At 41.9% G+C, this 17,375-nt stretch overlaps 1 protein-coding gene and 1 non-coding gene across 2 annotated transcripts in view; both read left to right on the top strand.

The window, feature by feature from the left end:
- Positions 1-17,375, top strand: part of LDB2 (LIM domain binding 2) — an 892,398-nt gene that overhangs the window by 171,547 nt on the left and 703,476 nt on the right. The gene's annotated exons all lie outside the window — the stretch shown is intronic.
- On the top strand, positions 16,341-16,478 carry LOC119928054. Its single transcript, XR_005451013.1, has one exon. It is a non-coding gene; the product is annotated as a small nucleolar RNA SNORA7 (small nucleolar RNA).

Genomic DNA, 17,375 nt, shown 5'->3' with positions numbered 1-17,375 from the left:
AGTGATCCGTGAGGCGAGAGAAAGGTCGGGGACGGAAAGCCTGAGTTTTATATAAAATTTATTCTGCAAGGCGAATTGAATTTATGTAATTGTTTAGGCGCAATGGATTGAACTTCCCTTTCGGGAGGAATATAATCAATTAGCAATATTAGAGCTTCCCTATATGGGAGGAACACAATCATACGTTAATCGCGCATGGGTGAGGCGGCTAGCTATCACCCATGTGCACTTCCCACTCGGGAAGAATCCACTTACTTTCCCACATGGGAAGAATTCATTCCATTACCCGCGCACGTGGTGGGTGGCTAGCTAGCTCTTACCATGTGCTCTCCCTACATGGGAGGAATCCACTCATGATTCCCATCAGCAGTGGGGCACCTGGGTCCCACCCATGAGATTCTCACCCATCCCGCGGCCCTTGCCTCAGTGTGTTGGTTCTGGTTGCAGAGCGGGCATCTGGCCTTCTGGGCAGAGAAAGACACGGGGGCTGCTTTTGCGTGTCTCGGTGTTCTGACCCCAAAGGTCAGAGGCGACAGGTATTTATCTCCTGTGCCCCTAGTCCATTCCAGCTTCCGGCCTCAGTCTATCTAATCTCTGCCCTCCCCCCTCCTCCATCCCTAATTTGATTGGCACGGGGGCAAGGGACACCTTCTGTATTCCCGTCTTGGACTGCCAATCTAGCAGTTTGGGTTGTGGGGGTGGTATCCCACCCTCACTTCCAAGTTGTGCCTGCTGGCTCAGGTGGTCACGAGATAGTATTTAACCTTGAGATGGCCGGTGCCCCAGGGTCACCTTGGGACAAATTGGCAAACAACCACAATTAGAAAAGCTGTCAATCAATTAATGGTATTTATTACATGCTGACTCTGTACTGTACTAAGTACTTGGGAGAGTACAATACCCAACAGATTTGGTAGAAACGTTTCCTTCCCACAAAGAGTTTATAGTGTAGTGGTAAACCTTTTACCTCTGGTGACTCTCCAGAGTCAAGTCAAACCATCCATGGGTTTAAGTGGGAGGGTGAGGGGTCTGTGCACCTCTGGAATGGTGGCCAGAATACACATATTTTCGGGGAGGAGTTTCCAGTGGAAACAGCTTTTCTTACCTCAAATCTGCAAGGGTAGAGTGTAACACTAAGCAGAAACCCACCATTTGAAGAGAGCACTTTCTGTGTTCTGTGTAGCTAGGATTTTGTTTGTTAGATCACAGACCGCTGGTCCTGCCCCAGCCCTATCCTGAAAGCCATGGTGTCATATCGTCCATCTGCCAGGTAGTATTTAGTAATAATAATAATAATAACAATGGTATTTGTTAAGTGCTTACTATGTGCCAAGCACTGTTCTAAGTGCTTGGGTAGATACAAGGTAATCAGGTTGTCCCATGTGGGGATCACATTCATTCATTCATTAATTCAATTGTATTTATTCATTCATTCATTCAATCGTATTTATTCATTCAATCGTATTTATTGAGTGCTTGCTGTGTGCAGAGCACTGTACTACGTGCTTGGGAAGTACATATAGAGACGGTTCCTTCCCAACAATGGGCACACAGTCTAGAAGTCACAGTCTTAACCCCCATTTTACAGATGAGGTAACTGAGGCACAGAGAAGTGAAGTGGCTTGCCCAAGGTCACACAGCAGACAAGTGGCAGAGCTGGGATTAGAACCCATGTCCTCTGACTCCCAAACCCATGCTCTTTCCACTAAGCCATGCTGCTTAGTAGTAATTACAGCAATAATAGTGATATTCTTTAGAGAAACAGTGTAGCCTAATGGAAAGAACATGGGCCCAGGAGTCAGAGGACCTGGGTTCTAATCCTTGTTCTGCCATTTTCCCGCTCTGTGAACTTGGGCAAGTCAATTGACTTTTCTGTCTATTTCCTCATCTGTGAAATGGAGATTCCAAACCTGTCCTCTCTTTGAGAGAGGAACTTTGTCTGATCTGCATATGTTCATTCATCATTCATTCAATCGTATTTATTGAGCGCTTACTGTGTGCAAAGCACTGTACTGAGTGCTTGGGAAGTACAAGTCGGCAACAAATAGAGACGGTCCCTACCCAACAATGGGCTCACAGTCTAGAAGGGGGAGATAGACAACAAGACAAAACATGTAGACACTATATTGAATTTGCCCCAGTGCTTAGAGCATTTTGATACATAAGCTCATTGTGGGCAGGGGATGTGTCCGTTTATTGTTATATTGTACTCTTACAAGTGCTTAGTACTGTGCTCTGCACAAAGTAAGCAGTTACTAAATAACACTGATGAATACAATTGGATGGACACAGGAAGTGGTTAACAAATACCATAATCATTATTTATTGAGCACCCACTTGGTGCGGTGCACTATAGCAAAACATTCAGTAATAATAATAATGACATTTATTAAGCGCTTACTATGTGCAAAGCACTGTTCTAAGCACTGGAGAGGTTACAAGGTGATCAGGTTGTCTCACGGGGGGCTCACAGTCTTAACCCCCAGTCTTAATCCCCATTTTACAGATGAGGTCACTGAGGCCCAGAGAAGTGAAGTGACTTGCCCAAAGTCACAGAGCTGACAATTGGTGGAGCTGGGATTTGAACCCATGACCTCTGAGTCCAAAGCCCGGGCTCTTTCCACTGAGCCACGCTGCTTCTCTAAGTAAGTACAGAGTAACAGAATGAGTTGCTCCCAGTCCAAAAAGAGAATTCTAGAATTCTGTTGAACACTTTCTAAGTGCAAAGCACTGTATTGAACCCTATGATAAATGCCATACAATCAGATCAGCAGAGTTTCTGTACCACATGGAGCTCACAATCTAACAGGGAGGGAGAAAAGTTATATAATGGTCATTTTTGTTATTGAAAAGTAGGGTGCAAAATACGTTAACCGGCACAAATCGGCTGCAGGGTTCGAGAACCATCGTGGTGATGCAGATAGGAAAAATAACTCGGAGATATGAGTTCAGATAGAGCGGTAAAGGAAAAGGTGGCTACTTGCCCGTTCACCTCCCGAGAGACGTACAAGTGACTAGCAGCCCCAATCCCATTCCCATTGTGTCTTTCATTGAGTTACAGTAACATGGGAGAGAGCAATGGGAACTTCAGGGAACCAATGAGGAATGACAGGATAATTGTGAATTTTCATCGGTCTCTGTTATCACAGCCTTGTACAGACAGGAGTTACTTGTTATAGGCCTTACAACCTTGCTGTACAGATGGGAGTTACTTGTTATCGGCCCTTCAACCTTGCATAGACAGGTGTTACTTGTTACCGGCCTTGAAGACATTCTGTGGTTGAGCCTTGCATAAAATACAAAAAAGAGTTGCTCTCGGCCTGCACAAAACGGAGGGTTACTGTGGGTATGCACGAGATGGAGTCAGTCATGCCAAGTCCACTGGCGGACAACATTTTACAGATGAGGAAAAGATAATTTAAGTGACTCATCCAAGGGCAGACAGAAGACAAGTGTCAGGGACAGGATTCAGTTAAGTGTATTTAGCACTTTGAGTACTAAGTGTACTAAGCAGCGTGGGTTAGTGGAAAGAGCACAGGCTTGGGAGTCAGACAATATGAGTTCTAATCCTGATTCTGCCACTTGTCTGCCCTGTGACCTTGGGCAAGCCACTTAACTTCTCTGTGCCTCAGCTACCTCATCTGTAAAATGGGGATTAAGACTGTGAGCCCCATGTGGGACAATCTGATCACCTTGTATCCTCCCTAGCGCTTAGAACAGTGCTTTGCACATATTAAGCACTTTACAAATGCCATCATTATCCTTCTAATAATAATAATAATGATGATGGCATTTATTAAGCTCTTACTATGTGCAAAGCACTGTTCTAAGTGCTGGTGCAAGGTGATCAGGTTGTCCCATGTGGGGCTCACGGTCTTAATCCCCATTTTACAGATGAGGTAACTGAGGCCCAGAGAAGTTAAGTGACTTGCCCAAAGCCACACAGCTGACAAGTGGCGGAGCGGGGATTTGAACCCATGACTTCTGACTCCAAAGCCCATGCTCTTTCCACTGAGCCACGCTGCTTCTCAGCCACGCTGCTTCTCACTATGAGCCTATTGTTTGATAGGGGCCGTCTCTATATGTTGCCGACTTGTACTTCTCAAGTGCTTAGTACAATGCTCTGCACACAGTTAGCGCTCAATAAATATGATTGAATGAATGAATGAATCTACTAAGCTGTTCTAAGCTACCGGAAAGCAATCCACGTCTCGGGACTCATCTTTCTGTGTGTTTTTCAGTAGGGCCACGTTGCCTTTTTCTATAGGGTTTACCCCCCATTTTATGCCCCCTACACCCCTGCTTTCCTGCAGAACCCGGTGGCCGTATCAAAGCTCAGGCAGATGGGCAAAGGAGTGAGAGAAACAACTCAGTTCCTCATCTGTAAAATGGAGATTCAGTACCTGTTCTCCTTCCTACTTAAAATATGAACCCTCTAAGACCCAGGGAATGTATCTCACCTAGTTGTTTTATATCCACCCCAGCGCTTAGTATAGTGACTGACGAGTAATAAACACTCAACAAATACCACTTCAGAGCTGCCAGGATTCCAGGGCAGTCCTCTAAAGTTAACCAGCTGGTATTTCTTTGTGCTATTCTGTTTAAATTCCTGAAAAGAAGGATTTGCTTTTAAAGAACACATCTGTATTTCATTATAAAAATTGAATACAATGTCCTTGACTTAATTCTCCAGAGTAGCAGCTTTGTTCTTTCGTTTGTTTGTTTGGTTTTTGTAGGAAAGGCATGTTTTGCATATAGGAAGGCATAGAATCCAAAAAAAAAATATATTTCAGTATCAAGCCAGGAGGCATACATATGGATAAAGTAATGAGGAAAATACAACTCCCTTCCAGTGGTCTGAATGCTATATAATGACAGTTTGGTTTTTTTTGATAATATCTTAAAATTCCTAGTTAACACTAGAGGTACACCAAACTGCACAGGTCAAGAAAAAAAATGGTGCTTTAGAGTGTGTAACTGATAAAACTACTCAGTTGTGCTCAGTGATAAGGGAGTATGATTAAAATTGGAAATATGATGCCATGGGAGTTTCTCCAATTCTTGCCTGTTTTTTGGAAGTATTATGACAAACTTCCCCCAAAAACTGAGACAAAACAAAACTTTGGAGCTATACTAGTTGTAGCAATTCAAAAGATGGAGATTATCAGTGAATCAATTAATCGTATTTATTGAGTGCTTATCACGTGCAGAGCACTGTACAAATCCTGGCTCCACCAGTTGTCAGCTGTGTAACTTTGGGCAAGTCATTTAACTTCTCTGTGCCTCAGTTACCTCATCTGTAAAGTGGGGATTAAGACTGTAAACCCCTTTGGGACAACCTGATCACCTTGTAACCTCTCCAGCACTTAGAACAATGCTTTGCACATAGTAAGCACTTAACAAATGCCATCATTATTATTATTATTACAAATCACTGTTGAAGAGTACAATGCAACAGGATTAGCGGACATGTTCCCAGGCCATAATGAAGAGGAATAAATGTTTATATAGATCTCTCTTTATGTATGTCTTTATCTTATTTAAATACAAGTCCACTATGCTTCTGATGTGCTTTGACAAGTTTTTTGTTATTGAAAAGCTCATAAATTTTCCTTCGTTGCTGACACCCTCCCCTATTTCAGAAACTCCACATGCCCCTGAACATCATCATGAAACTAATTACATGTCTACCCCAGGACACAGCCTCAAAAATGGGAGCCATCGCTGGCGTTTATTGAGTACTCTTTCTGTGAAAAGCACTGCACTAAAGACTTGGAGGAATAAGCAGCGTGGTTCAGTGGAAAGAGCCCGGGCTTGGGAGTCAGAAGTCAATCAATCAATCAATCATATTTATTGAGCGCTTACTATGTGCAGAGCACTGTACTAAGTGCTTGGGAAGTACAAATTGACAACATATAGAGACAGTCCCTACCCAACATTGGGCTCACAGTCTAAAAGGGGAAGACAGAGAACAAAACCAAACATACTAACAAAATAAAATAAATAGAATAGATATGTACAAGTAAAATAAATAAATAAATAAATAGAGTAATATTTAGAGTCATTTAGAGTCATTTGTCCTAATCCCGGCTCCGCCACCTATCAGCTGTGTGACTTTGGGCGAGTCACTTAACTTCTCTGTGCCTCAGTTACCTCATCTGGAAAATGGGGATTAAGACTGTGAGCCCCATGTGGAACAACCTGATTGACTTGTATCTCCCCCAGCAGTTAGAACAGTGCTTGGCACATAGTAAGTGCTAAACAAATACCCAAATTATTATTATTATTATTATTACAATAGAGCTAATAGACATGATCCTAGCCCTCACGGGGCTTACAAGCACTTAGTACAGTGCTCTGCACACAGTGAGTGTGCAGTCGATACCATTGATACCAATTCCTGGAGAAGATGCGATTTCAGAAGAGTCTGGTAGATAGAGAGAACAGGGGTTTGTTGGGTGTAGAAGGGCTGGAGGAAGAATTCCAGGCAGAAGTAGTAGTGGTGGTAATCACATTTTTAAGCTCTTGCTATGTGCAGAGCACTGAACTAAGCACTGAAAAAGAATACGCAGTGTCCCTCTGGGGGCTCATGACAAAAGTAAATAATCATAATTTTTTAAAAATGGGGAGAGGGGGTCTAGTGACCAATACATAAGGAGAGATGAAACAAAATGTGAAAACATGAAGATAAAAGCATAGCTCAATAAGGTACTGGGGCATAATGAGTGTTTTTCTCAGTCATTCATTCATTCAATCGTATTTATTGAGCACTTATTGTGTGTAGAGCACCGTACTGAGCACTTGGAAAGTACAGTTCAATATAGTCCACAGTCACACCCACAGCCACAGTGACCACTTGCTGCCAGCGCAGAAGGGAGAGCCTGAGGAACAGCTTGGTGGCAAGAGAGATAATCAATCAATCAATCAATCAATCAATCGTATTTATTGAGCACTTACTGTGTGCAGAGCACTGTACTAAGCGCTTGGGAAGTACAAGTTGGCAACATATAGAGACAGTCCCTACCCATCAGTGGGCTCACAGTCTAAAAGGGGGAGATGGAGAACAAAACCAAACATACTAACAAAATACAATAAATCGATAGATAACAGTGAGGCATGGTGAGATGGTTGAATTGAGAGGAGCTGGGGTGTATTCATTCACTCATTGTCATACTTATTGAGCTCTTATTGTGTGCAGAGCACTATACTAAGCACATGAGAGACTACAACATAACAGTAAACAGACCCATTCCCTTCTCACAAAGAGCTTACAGACTACAGAGAAGAAGAGGGTGGGTAAGCATAATTAGAATAATGATGGCATTTATTAAATGCTCACTATGTGCAAAGCACTGTTCTAAGCACTGGGGAGGTTACAAGGTGATGAGATTGTCCTACGGGGGGCTCACAGTCTTCATCCCCATTTAACAGATGAAGTAACTGAGGCACAGAGAAGTGAAGTGACTTGCCCAAAGTCACACAGCTGACAATTGGCAGAGCTGGGGTTTGAACCCATGACCTCTGACTTCAAAGCCCATGCTCTTTCCACTGAGCCACGCTGCTTCTCTAGCGTGGAGGAGATTGAGTGCCTTAAAGTTATTCATTCATTCATTCATTCAATCGTATTTATTGAGCACTTACTGTGTGCAGAGCACTCTACTAAGCGCTTGGGAAGTACAAGTTGGCAACATATAGAGATGGCCCCTACCCAACAGCGGGCTCACAGTCTAGAAGGGGGAGATAGACAACAAAACAAAACATATTAACAAAATAAAATAAATGGAATAAATATGTACAAGTAAAATAAATAGAGTAATAAATACGTACAAACATATATACATATATACAAGTGCTGTGGGGAGGGGAAAGAGGTAAGGCAGGGGGGATGGGGAGGAGGGGGAAGTCAATAGTCAGGAGTTGCTCTCTGCACCAGAGGGGAACTACGCTGTGGGATAGATTTTCCCACAGACATAAATGATATTTGTGAAGTTCTTTTCCAGAATCAGTCCTGACACAAGTATTGTACTCTCCCAAGTGCTTAGTACAGTACTCTGCACACAGTAAGCATTCAGTGAATACGACTGAATGAATGAAGGTACCACCATGATGACATTTCCTCTTCTCTCACTCCCTTCTGTGTTGCCCTTGTGCTTGGATTTGCACTTTTTAGTCAATCAATCGTACTTATTGAGTGCTTACTGTGTGGAGGGCACTGAACTAAGTGCTTGGGGGTGTGCAATACAACAGTAAGCAGACACGCACCTCTCCTTCCCTCACACAACAGTTATGTACAAATCTGTAATTTATTTGTATTAATGCCTATCTCCCCCTCTAGACTGTAAGCTTATTGTGGACAGGGAATGTAACTACCAATTTTAGTATATTCTACTCTCCCAAAGCTCTGTACAGTGTTCTGCACACAGAAAGCACTCAATAAATATGATTGATGATTGAGCCATCAATCAATTAAAAATGATACTATTATACTATTAATCACCTTGATGTCCCCATCCTCTTATTCCTCTCACACCCTCCATTATTTGGGGGAATTTTAGTTACCCCTGCTTGAATTTCAATCGTGGTCCCCTTCACCTTTACCCAGCTTCCCAATATTTTTTGGTTTTGTATACCAGGGACTAGCTGGAATCCTGCTGAAGCCACAGACTGCCACTATTACCTCCTGCAGAAATGGAGCAAGATAACACTCCGAGGGTTCAGGCTGGAACCCTCAAAGGCCAGATATCTAAATCCTGACCCTACCAGCTTGCCCCAAATGGCAAGGAAATGTGTCAGTTTGACCAGGGCACTTTCCCTCTTGCCGTTCTGTCAGTTCGGCTCCCAGTTCCCTCATATGACAGCTATATTCATTCATTCGTTCAATCGTATTTATTGAGCGCTTACTGTGTGCAGAGCACTGTACTAAGTGCTTGGGAAGCACAAGTTGGCAACATATAGAGACGGTCCCTAACCAACAGTGGGCTCACAGTCTAGAAGGGGGAGACAGAGAACAAAACAAAACATATTAACAAAATAAATAGAAAAAATATTTACAAATATAATAAATAAATAAATAGAGTAATAAATACATACAAACATATATACATATATACAGGTGCTGTGGGGAGGGGAAGGAGGTAAGGCGGAAAGGATGGAGAGGGGAAGGATGGGGAGAGGAAGGCGGGGGCTCAGTCTGGGAAGGCCTCCTGAAGCAGGTGAGCTTTCAGTAGGGCCTTGAAGGGAGGAAGAGAGCTAGCTTGGCGGATGTGCGGAGGGAGGGCTCATGATAAATTAAAGCTACTGGATAGTTGCGATTTCAATTCCGGGCCCCCAGTTTCAGTTGGAATTGACCATGATTTCAGGGAAGATCTTGGGAAGACAGCTCTCTTCCCACTCAAGAGCGGAGCTGCCATCTGTGTTTTACCTCCTGGAGCCAAGTGGGTATTTTGAGTTTTGGGGAAAGTACTCATTGAACCTTCCTGCTTTTACATCATGGAAACAAGCTTTAGTTTGGCTGCTTGGGGTCTGACAGGAAACTGTTATGTGATAGAAATTCCCATCAAGCCCCTATCAATAATAATAATAATGATGGCATTTGTTAAGCAGTTACTATGTGCCAAGCACTGCTCTAAGCATTGAGGTAGATGCAAGGTTACCAGGTTGTCCCACGTGAGGCTCACAGTCTTAATCCCCATTTTACAGATGAGGTAACTGAGGCACCAAGAAGTTAAGTGACTTTCCCAAAGTCACACAGCTGACAAGTGGTGGGGCCAGGATTATAATAATAATAATAATAATAGCATTTATTAAGCGCTTTCTATGTGCAAAGCACTATTCTAAGCACTGGGGAGGTTACAAGGTGATCAGGTTGTCCCACAGGGGGCTCACAGTCTTTATCCCCATTTTACAGTTGAGGGAACTGAGGCCCAGAGAAGTTGCCCAAAGTCACACAGCTGACAAGTGGCAGAGCCAGGATTTGAACCCACAACCTCTGACTCCCAAGCCTGTGCTCTTTCCAATGAACCACGCTGCTTCTCAAATGCTATCACCACCTCCTTCCTTGCCCCACCAAAGGCAGGACAGAATTGGGGTGGAAGAGAAGGAGCGCTGTGGCTGCACGTAGTAAATATATAAGCAAATGGGGAATTTTCATGTTTCGGGAGAAGACAACATGGAATAGGGGCATGGGAGAAAAGATCTCCGTCCCATCCATTCCACCCCTTCTCTGCTACCTCCTTCCTGAGGCAAACCTAGCCTGCAAATAGCACCGTGAGTGTAAGGAATGAGGAGCAGCATGCCTTAGTGGAAAGAGCATGTGCTTGGGAGTCACAGGTCATGGGTTCTAATCCCACTCTGACACTTATCATTCATTCATTCATTCAATCGTATTTACTGAGCACTTACTATGTGCAGAGCACTGTACTGAGCACTTGGGAAGTACAAGTTGACAACATATAGAGACGGTCCCTACCCAACAACGGGCTCACAGTCTAGAACTGGCTCATTATCAGCTGTGTGACTTTGGACAAGTCACTTAACTTCTCTGTGCCTCAGTTACCTCATCTCTAAAATGGGGATTAAGACTGTGAGCCCCACGTGGGACAACCAGATTACCTTTTATCTATCCCAGCACTTAAAACAGTGCTTGGCACATAGTAAGCACTTAACAAATACCATCATCGTCATGGGGAGGAACCATATTCCCTGCGTCAGTTGGAAGTAATGTCAGGTGGGGCTTAAGGATATTGGAATATGTCAGCAATTAGTGCATAGCATATCTCTGGTCTTTCTATTTCTAATGCCATTTGTGTTGTATCGTACTCTTCCAAGTGCTTAGTACTGTACTCTGTATATAGTAAGCGCTCAATAAATACCAATGACTGATTTCTATATCATGGTCATTTGAAGACTGGGATATTCCTGAACTCTCCTGCAGTGAGTTCTCTTTTATATGAGTTATCCCTCAAGTAATCCGGAACCTAATGTCCCTTTCTAAAAATTAAAACTGAATTTGTCTTACCCTGATTCTCTTCACAACACCTGTTTTTTGGAGCCCAACCCCATTATAAAAGAAGGAAACAATTAACCCCATTTCTAAAGCAACCAACCACTTATGTGCATTGATATGCACCCGAGCCCCACAGTTTTTGAGTAACCATTTCTTAACTCTACTGTTTCCTGTGTCAATAATCTTCTCTTCCTCCCAAGGCCCTACTGAGAGCTCACCTCCTCCAGGAGGCCTTCCCAGACTGAGCCCCTTCCTTCCTCTCCCCCTCGACCCCTTCTCCATCCCCCCATCTTACCTCCTTCCCTTCCCCACAGCACCTGTATATATGTATATATGTTTGTACATATTTATTACTCTACTTATTTATTTATCTTACTTGAACATATCTATTCTATTTATTTTATTTTGTTAGTATGTTTGGTTTTGTTCTCTGTCTCCCCCTTCTTGATTGTGAGCCCGCTGTTGGGTAGGGACTGTCTCTATGTGTTGCCGACTTGTACTTCCCAAGCGCTTAGTACAGTGCTCTGCACAAAGTAAGCGCTCAATAAATACGATTGATTGATTGATTGATTGATTGATTGATTTTCAGTGTCTGTCTCCCCCTGCAGATTGTAAACTCATTTGTGGGCAGAGTTAAGATCTACCAGCTCTTTGTATTACACACTCTCAAGTGCTTAGTACAGAGATCTGCATACATTAAGTGCTCAGTAAATACCATGGAGTGGTATGTGATGAAATCTGCATTGATGTTAAAACTAGCAAGTTTTCACTTCAGGTTTGCGTTTATCAATCCATTAATCAATGATATCTACTGAACACTCACTATGTGCAGAGCACTCTACTAAGTGTTTGGGAGAGTACAAGACAATAGAATTAGCAGACACATTCCCTGCCCATAATGGGCTTACATTCTCTAGCTATAATGTTTTTTTTCCAATAATACTTACTAGGCTATATGCATAAAAAATACCAATATTTCTGGCAGGATTAAAGTAGTACAGGGGAAAAACACGTACCCAATACTGCTGAAGAATTCCTGTGCCAGATCTCATTTCTATGAAAATTGTGAAGGATGTTTAAGGATACTCATCGAACACTAAAACACTGAGTTTAAAAAATCAAGTAGAAAAACATCCATCCAGCCAACTTATCAATAGTATTTTCCATCTGTTTAAAATCTGGCTATAGTAAACAGTGCTTTGCACATACTAAGAGCTTAACAAATGCCATTATTATTATGTTCATGAAACTGGGCAAAGATTCCCATTGGACTTTTATATTGCTGTACTACATTTTTAAGAAAGCTACAGTAGAGATTGTTACATGAATCCTGATCTGATTGATGTTCTCCCTTGCTCTGGAGAAAAGGATGGAGTTCTAAAAAAGATTAATTTTTAAAATGAAGTAATTCCTTATTTGTGCCCCATCGAATATACAGGAGGCCTTGTAGGAATTGGACTCCGTTTTAACCAAAGGTAATAATAATAATGATGATGGCATTTGTTAGGCTCTTACTATGTGCAAAGCACTGTTTTAAGTGCTGGGGGGATACAGAGTGATCAGGTTGTCCCACGTGGGGCTTACAGTCTTAATCCCCATTTTACAGATGAAGGAACTGAGGCCCAGAGAAGTGAAGTGATTTGCCCAGAATCACACAGCTGACAAGTGGCGGAGCCAGGATTAGAACCCATGACTTCTGGCTCCCAAGCCCACCAAAACATGGTTATTTGCTGTTCATGCGGAATATGAAACCATTAAGACCAAGTTAGGTCTGAAATATTTTGGTCAAATACGGTCTTTTCAAAGTGTTTGTTGACAAGTAGTATAAACACCCGACAGACCCAGAGTATGATTTAAGAAATACATGAAACAGCACAATTAAAAGAAAAGCATTAAACCTTTTCTTGAAGGGGTGCAAGTCTTTATTCCTTGAACAAATAAACTCATAGCCAAGAAACTGCTTACCAGGAGTTTTGAGATGGAGAAAACATAAGTGATCCACTTATGACAAATGAGAATTTCTGAATAACTGTCTATAAATGTTCTAATGCTGCTGTGATCTTAAGTACCTTCATATTTTACTGCTGATATTGAGAAACTTTATTTATGTAACATTTTCTATGCATGCATTATTTGTTAAAAATGTTTTGTGACCCAATAGAAAATAATAATCAAAATAGAAATCCAAAGTCTCAAATTGATCTAAAAAAAATTGCTTAGAATAAGGCCAGGCTTAAATGACCTCTACCTAAGAATAAAAGGCTGAAAAAGAAACTGAAGGAAAAACAATATCATATTTAGGAGGTACAGTAACCTCAAATGAATAATATTATGTGCTATAATTATTATCCTTAAGCAATGCGTTGCTGCAGAAATTTAAAATATTACAAAAATAATCCTTTGGACACTATCGAACTGTAAAAAAAACCTTATAAATTGTTTTGACAGCATTTAACTTTGATAGAAGAGAATCAGAACAAGGCTCTGGAATAAACTCCCTAAAAAACATATAGGAATTTCATGCTTCTGAGCATGTATTTGCAATTTACTATTCTAAAATTATGATAAAATGATGGATGTTAGAGCAAGCAGCTAAATTTTAAGGAGAGTATTAAGAATTCAGCATTTCTGGCTCATTGTGGGAATGTTAATGTTCAGATAAATACATGAAATTATGCTGATTTGCAGTCTTGCCAACATAAAAATATAAAGTGTGAAATGATGATGATATAGACACGTTTAAGTGTAAAATTCAAATACCCCAGCAGTTCTGTTTGGGTGTCCTCTGTTTCCCTTTAACCTTTTATTTTGCAAAAATAGGCCTAGGTTTCTGTGAAAGCAGTTTTGAAAGAGAAGCTATCTACAGAAGTCTCAAGCTCAGAAACCTTTACCTGATCTAGATGTATAAAAGATAGGGAGATGATTCAAAACACGAAGGGACAGACTTTTGAACAGTTTTCCTTAGACACTACCTATTCATTTGTTTCCATGGTAACTTTCATTAATGGTATTTGCCAAACTCTTATAATGATAATAATAATAATAATAATGGTATTTGTTAAGCACTTACTATGTGCAAAGCACTGTTCTAAGTGATGGGGAGGTTACAAGGTGATCAGGTTGTCCCACGGGGGGCTCACAGTTTTAATCCCCATTTTACAGATGAGGTAAATGAGGCACAGAGAAGTGAAGTTACTTGCCCAAAGTCACACAGCTGACAGTTGGTGGAGCTGGGATTTGAACCCATGACCTCTGACTCCAAAGCCTGGGCTCTTTCCACTGAGCCACACTGCTTCTCTACTTAGCTTCTCCACTGTACTAAGCACTAGTAGGTGCAAGTTAATAAGGTTGGACCCAGTCCATTCATTCATTCATTCATTCATTCAATCGTATTTATTGAGCGCTTACTATGTATAGAGCACTGTACTAAATGCTTGGGAAGTACAAGTCGGCAACATATAGAGACGGTTCCTACCCAACAACGGGCTCACAGTCTAGAAAGGGGAGACAGACAACAAAACAAAACATGTAGACAGGTGTCAAAGTCAATGTGGGGCTCCTAGTCCTAATCCCCATTTTGCAGATGAGGTAACTGAGGCCCAGAGAAGTTAAGTGACTTGCCCAAGGTCATACAGCAGTCATTTGGCAGATCTGGGATTTGAACCCAGGTCCTCTGATTCCCAGGCCCATGCTCCTTCCACTGAGCCACACTGTTTCTTAAACAGCTTAACTAGACACTGGGACCTAATACAATTAAATTAGGTGACTGTTGGGTACAGAATGAGTTCAATTTCTAGTTTGTATAATGTGATAGAAAGGCTCTTGGTTCCATCAGAGGTGAATCTATGTTATCACTCTGAACAAGCACAGAATATTTTGCAGATTGATTGTCTTTTCATGTCCTTAGTTGAGCTTTCTGAAAAAAAGAAATCTGCTGAATTTACGATGTGTCTATAATATGCTAGAAAGGTTGGAAGCTTGATCTTTAGATATGCTTTTGTGGAGTGTGAAAACAGCTATAACGAAATATTCAGAAAGTGCCAACTTTATACCCTTCAGATTTAAGTTAAAAAGACACAATTTCTAATTTGTAGGACACCACCAGATTATATAATGCTTTCTAAGTGGAAAGAAATGGATTATAAAAATATTCTTAATAATCTCTTATGAATATCACCCTCACGAGAGCAATGCTGTGTTTGTACATTATCTCACACATCATGGAAAATCAATAAATAGACCGTTAAGTCATCAGATGTCCCCTGTTACATAGGTAAGCAAGCAATGGCAGCAAAAATAGTAATGCAATTTCTTCTACTATTCCCTACCATGACCAAAATTCTGCTCTTATCAGTAAATCCACTAATAATAACGCTTCTAACACCAGCCTACTCTCTGTATCGCAGTCTATCTCGCCACTGACACCTTGTTCACATGGTCCCTCTGGCCTGGAATTCCATCTCCATTCATATATGACAGACTGACACTTTCCCCACCTTCAGAGTCTTACCAAAATCACATCTTCTCTAAGAGGCCTTTCCTAACTTAATCCTTCACTTCCCCTATTTCTTCTCCCTTCTGCATCACCCATGCACTTAGGTCTATACACTTAAAGCACTTGATACTCACCCCACCCGCAGCTCCGCAGCACTTATGTAGATATCTATTATTTATATTAATGTCTGTTTCTTAATCTAGATTGCAACCTTGTTGTGGGAAGGGAGTTTAATACCACCTCTGTCTACATTTGTTGCCTCTGATTCCTCTCTTCCAATTCTCTCCTTGACCCCCTTCAATCTGGCTTCTGCTCCCTTCAAGGAAACTGATCTCTCAAAGGTCACCCATGATTTCCTTCTTTTCAAAACCAATGGCTTCTGCTCCATCTCAATCCCTCTCAACCTCTCAGATGCCTTCGACACTGTCAACAAACCCTTCTGGAAACATTATCCAACCTTGGCTTCACTGATGCCATCTTCTCCTGGTAATCCTTCTACCTCTCAGGCTGCTCATTCTCAATATCTTTTGTGGACTCTTCTTCTTCCTCCCTTCCCCCCTCAACAGAGGGAGTCCTCCCATTCTCCATCTAGACTCACTCCCTCAGAGAACTCATTTGTTCCCACAGTTTCCACTATCATCCTCTATGTGGATGATTCCTAAATCTACATCACCAATTCTCATCCCTCTTCTTCTTTTCAATATCACATTCTCTGTCCACAACAAGCTTACAGCCTAGAGGGGGAGACCTAGGAATTAATGAATAAAGCAATAATCTCTTCCACCTAGTGTTTACATTTTATGGGGAAAGAGACAATAACACATTAGCAGGAATCAAAATCCCCTCTCAGGGTCACACCTGGAGCATTTCCAGTACTCTACCAGTGTTAACTATGGGAGGGAGAGTCAAGTAGAGACATATCCATTCCATTCCTAGCTTGGGCAGTGGCTAGCGAGTGGAAGGCAATCTGCTACAAGTCAAAACTCACCCTTGCTGGGCAGCAGTGGCAGGGGAGAGTAGAGGGTGGAGACTCGAGTTGACTGCATGGAAGGAGGCAGTGCTAATCCACTTATGTATTTTTACCAAGAAAACTCTATGAACTATTGCAGATGGAGGTGGGGAGTTCTGGGAGAGATGTGTTCATGGAGTTGCGCGACAGCATAAGACAAGACAAGGAGTCAAAATCACTGGTTGAACAATTGAAAAAGCATATATAAATGAGTGCTAAGGAAGACACAGAAGAGTTAGTAAACGGTAGAGTTGGCTGAAAGGATGATATGGATCCAGTTGCTGGGGGATGGATCTGAGAAAGCTGGTTGCATTTTCAGAGGGACATGAACATGAGGAGAGCTGTAGACTATCAGATGTGGAGAGGGAGGTAATTCCAAGGCTGAGGGCAGGGTGAACAAGGGGAGCGAAGTCACAGAGAAGAGAGAGATGAACATCTAGAATGTTGGGTTGGGAGGAGCAAAAACAGAGAGTTGGGGAAATGCGCGTGAAGAGAAACAGATAGGGAAGAAGGGACAAGTTGGTGTAGAGCCTTGCAACTAATGAAGAGGAATTTTTGTTTGGGCAAAGAAACACAGGAAGCCGCAGGAAGTTGCTAAAGCGAGATGCGGATCGACTTATGCTTTTAAAAGATGAACTGAACAGCAGTGTGAAATATAGATTGGATGGGGAAGAGAGTTGGGAGGCAGGGAGATCAGTGAGGAGGCTGATGAAGTACTCTAACCACCATATGACCAGAGTTTGTTCCGGTGTTTTTAAAAGAGATGGGAGGTGGAGCCGGGAGATATTCTGTAGGACCAACCAACAGTATTTAACAGGAATAATAATAATAATGATAATTGTGGTACTTGTTAAGTGTTTACTATG

This window comes from Tachyglossus aculeatus, chromosome 4, assembly GCF_015852505.1.
Source record: "Tachyglossus aculeatus isolate mTacAcu1 chromosome 4, mTacAcu1.pri, whole genome shotgun sequence".
In the NCBI taxonomy this organism is placed as follows: domain Eukaryota; kingdom Metazoa; phylum Chordata; class Mammalia; order Monotremata; family Tachyglossidae; genus Tachyglossus; species Tachyglossus aculeatus.
Note: the sequence above shows the minus strand (reverse complement) of the source record. Positions and strands in the feature narration are given on the sequence as shown.